Here is a 4,755-nt window from a genome sequence, read left to right on the forward strand (position 1 = left end):
CATGAAATTGTTATGGGTTAGTGTTTCAGTTACTCTTTGTGTTTTATAAAGGCAGCAATTAACTATATTTTGGCTTTTATTCTAGATGCTGAATTAACATAATTAAGGCACCAGTCCAAGCATATGAAGTGAAGATAGTTAATGATAATCAACACAATATTTTGCAATCTAGACACACTGTATAATGCTTAAATGGAATGAAACCAATTTACTTAATTAGCATCTTATATGCACACATACCCACATAAAAAGAACTAGGAAAAAATTATCAAAGGCATTCAATCTAAATGTAATATTGCAACACAGAAATAAAGTAATAGGATCAGGACTCACTATATAAAGGTGACTGGCTTCAACACAAAGGAAGTGCCTATCATCAGTCATCTTAATGGCTTGTACAAAGCCTCCAGTTTCCAGTAGATAAACTACTCTATGAAAGTCTGTACATCTTTTGGAAGTTTCACCTTTGTAAAACCAAGATAAGGCTAAAACTATCTTGAAGTATGAATTAGATATCAGATCTTACAGTAAGATTCCCAGCCATATGTAAGATAGAAAGATCTCCATGCAGCATATGCTTCTTGGCCCTGGAAAACTTCATGTGCATAATACAGAAGTTGCTGAAGAAGTAAACTACAGTGGCGTAGTTCAGCTAAGTTTCCATTACAACTTGACATTTAAACTTCAGGAATGTTGTGATCCTTCAGGCTTTTCATAATGCTTGGTGCCATCTGTTTCATAACATGTTCAAAGATAAAAGCAGACATGATAGTAATAGTAACTACAGTCCCAGATGTCAAAGATATGTCTGCAATTTGAGAGTCCTTCAAACCAATGACATTCTGTCCATTGATTTCACAGATGTGTTCTGTGAGAAGACCATTATCAGCTGCAGAGCTGTCTTTCAATATGGATTTTATTTTTCCATTTTTGGAGGTAAAGCCAACATGTCCAGTACTATCTTTATGCATGATAATAGTCTGTTCAAAGGGCCTGTCATGAATAGTCACAGTAATCTTTTCTCCAAAAGCCTGTTTGAGCACTTTGTGTGCTTCATCAGAGCTCCAGCCAGCACAGTTTTCACTATTAATCTGAAGTACTTGATCCCCAAATTTCAGACCAACCAGTGGTGCTGGAGAATTTGCTTGGACTACCTGGACAAATACACCATTATCTACTGATTTAAGCCTGAGGCGGATTTTTCATCCTTACACAAAACAACTTCATGAATCCCTTGCTTAATTTCTGCCCTTTGAATTCCAACATCATTACCAGTTACAGAAGCCACCATATAGTTCACACTGGAAAGTCTTACAACCAGCCCCTGCACTGGTTCTTCAGGGACCATGGTCATATTTACACATATTTCTTTTTCATTTAGACACAGGCCCATGTACTGAGAGAGCTCCAGATACAGTTTAGGATAGAGACCTCCATTTGGAGCAATGGGAACAGAAGCTTCTGACAAAATTGCTGGGTTGGCAGCGTTTGCAGAAAAGGTAGCTTGAGTCTGAATTACTTGTCTACTTTCAGGTCTACACGAGATGAATTCAGAGACCTTTTCAGAGGATTTTTCTGGCCTGCAGGACAGCTTACCACCCTCTTTCCTTCTTTTAAATTTAGGTGTTTAGAGCTATAATTTCCCTCTCAGCAGCACATTTGCTGCATTCCATAGGTTTTGATATGTCATATTCTCATTTTCATTTTTCCCCAGGTATTTACTGATTTCTGCTGCAATTTCTTCTTTGACACACAAGTTGTTTAAGAGTGTGTTGTTTAACTCCATATATTTGTGAAACATCCAGTTCTTTGGTGGTTACTGATTTCCAGCTTCACTCATGTATGATCAGAGAAAGTGTTTGAGTGACTTCAATTTAAAAAAAAATTTAAGAACTATTTAATGTTTCATCATACATTTTATCCTGGAAAATCTTTCATGAGCACTTAAGAAAATGCATATCCTACTGTTTTAGGATGCAGCAATGTAAACATATCTGTTAAGAATAATTCATCATATTATTTAGGTTTTCTATTTCCTTACTGATCTTCTGTCTAGTTACTCTATCTATTGAAGACAGTGGTGTGTTGAATTCTCCAACTATTACCATAGAAATATATATTGCCCCCTTCAATTTTGCCAATGTTTCCTCATGTTCTTTGGTGCATCTGGTTAGGTTGAATATACATTTAGAGTATTATTTATTCTTGATGAATTACCACTTTATTAATACATAGTGTATTTCCTTATCTTTTAAAATGTCTTTGCATTTAGTGTCTATTTTATCTGATAATATTATACATGCAACAGGTTTTTTGTTATTACTTGCATGGGATATTTTTTTCTATCTATTCACTTTCAACCCTTTTCTATCTTTGAGTCTAAAATAAGTATTGTAAACAGTATATAAATGGATTATATTTTTTTATCCATTCTGTCAATCTGTGTCTTTTTTTACTAGGGAATTTAATCCATTAACATTGAATGTTATTATTGTAAAACTGTCTTTACTTCAAACATTATATCCCTTGCTTTTTGTTTGCCAGATCTATTAATTTTTTATCCTTTTAGTTACCGATACTAATAGTCATAATTTCTATACTCTTCTCCAAATCTATTTCTCCTGTCTTTTTTTCAGGTGACAGAAATCCCATTAGTGTTTCTTGAAGGGTGGGTTTCCCACTAATATTTTCTTAAAGCATTTGTTTATCTCTGAAGATTTTAAATTATCCCTCACTTTCAAAGGACAGCTTTGCTGGACAAACCTTCTTGGCTGCAAGTTATTCTCTTTCAGAATCTTAAATATATCATACCATTGCCTTCTTGCCTCCAAGGTGGATGATGAGTAGGCAGTGCTTTGTCTTATATGGCATCCCTTGTATGCAGTGTATCACTTTTATCTTGCTGCTTTCAGGACTCCCTCAATCTCTTTGGCATTTCACAGTATGATTACTACGTGTCTGTGAGTAGGCCTATTTGGATTTATTCTATTTGGAATTCATTGGGTTTCTTTGATTTGCATATTTGTATCTTTTAGAAGGATGGGGAAGTTTTCCCCAATTATTTCCTCAGATACTCTTCCTAGCCCTTTTCTCTTCTCTTTCTGGGACAACAATGATTCTTATACTTGCATGATTCATGATGTCCTTCATGTCACTGAGATCCAATACAGGTTTTCCATCTTTTTCACCATTTGTTCTTTTGTGCATGTGAATTCAGTTGGTCTGTCCTCTACTTCACTTATTCTTTCTTCTGCCTCTTCAACTCTGCCATTGTGATACTCTAGTGTGTTTTAATTTGATATGCAGTATCTTTCATTCCATAAGAAGTGCTATTTTTCTATTATTCTTTCAAGTTTTTCTTTATGCTCTTCTAGTGTCTTCTTGATATACTATATCACTTTAGCCATCTCATGAAAAATATTTAGGAGATTTTATTCAACATCATTGATTAGCATTCCAAATTCTGCATCTCCTCTGGATTTTTATTTTAATCACTTGGCTTGGCCATAACTTCTTGCCTGTTCTTATATCATATTTTTTTTTCTGATTTCTCATCAAGTGACTATGCTGCAAAATTATTTTGAAAACAGGTCTCCCTTGCTCATGTAAGACTTTGTAGTTGTTTGCATTTGCATTGAAGAACTCCCTTGGCACTTTGTTGGTCAGTGATTCCCAGCAAAATTAAGCCTGGAGTCTCAGGCATGTGATGTAGCTATTCTCTGAAGTTTGTCAGAGGCTGGGTAGGAAAGCAGCTTCCCAGACTGCACTTTTCCAGTCTTCCCAGTCAATGGTTCAATTGTACAACTTATTCCTCTCCACCTCACCTCTCCCTGACTCTGAAAGCTGACTAGGCAAGGTCCAGATGACATGAAATTTCAGGCAGAATCACAGGCCCCTGTGAGCCCTTGAGGTTCATGGACCATAGAGTTTGATTACAGTGCAAACTGTGCACCTTGAGAGAGAATTGGGTTTTAGGTCCCATGTTTCTAGTGATTCCCAGACTTCCATGTGGAATGACTCTGGGCTACAGGAATGAGAAGTTATATTTCCCAGCCAACCGCCATCCTAGAAGTGCACTACTTACATCTTTGTGCCAGTGTCATGCTCTTTTGATCACTGGGTCATTATAGCATAACTTTCATTCCTCTATGTCATTTTTCCATCATATCCCATTTCAGTATGTTTGAGCATTATGATATTTCAGAGCTTAGGTCTCAACATTTAAGAAAAAAAGGAACTATTAAATGTTTTTATCATCAGTCCTTAAACTTACACAAATGTGTCTCAATATAGTAGTTTTATCTACTTTGGCAATAGGTAATTGCTAGAATTTTGTGTTGGAATGACATAAGATCATGGCCAGGAGAATTTTATTGATAAATGAATGAAAACACAAACTTTAATTATTTTGAGACTGTGGGAAACAAATTACAATAGTTTGCTTTATGCTGCAGTATTCAACAGTGGATTAGCATCACTGTTTTGAAACCCTAAATGTGGATTTCTTTCTAATTCTGCATGTAATTTTAGGACCCCTCCCTCAAGGATGCAAACTGAGGGTGCTTCCCCCAAAGGGAACATCATCAATCTGTGAAAGGTAAAAAGAAGTATATGGAAAACCACTTACTGGCTCTAAAATATTTTGGCCAATATTTACACATTCCTCTTAAAGAAAGTAACATCTCATTATGGATTGAATTATGTACCCCACAAAGACTTGTTTAAGTCCTTACCCCAGTCCTCTGGATGTGAACT

General features: G+C 35.8%; 1 pseudogene; it reads right to left on the reverse strand.

Annotated features, from left to right (window-relative positions):
* Positions 1-677: 677 nt before the first annotated feature.
* On the reverse strand, positions 678-3,207 carry LOC119511324 (annotated as a pseudogene).
* Between the last annotated feature and the right edge of the window lie 1,548 nt (positions 3,208-4,755).

This window comes from Choloepus didactylus, chromosome 16, assembly GCF_015220235.1.
Source record: "Choloepus didactylus isolate mChoDid1 chromosome 16, mChoDid1.pri, whole genome shotgun sequence".
In the NCBI taxonomy this organism is placed as follows: domain Eukaryota; kingdom Metazoa; phylum Chordata; class Mammalia; order Pilosa; family Megalonychidae; genus Choloepus; species Choloepus didactylus.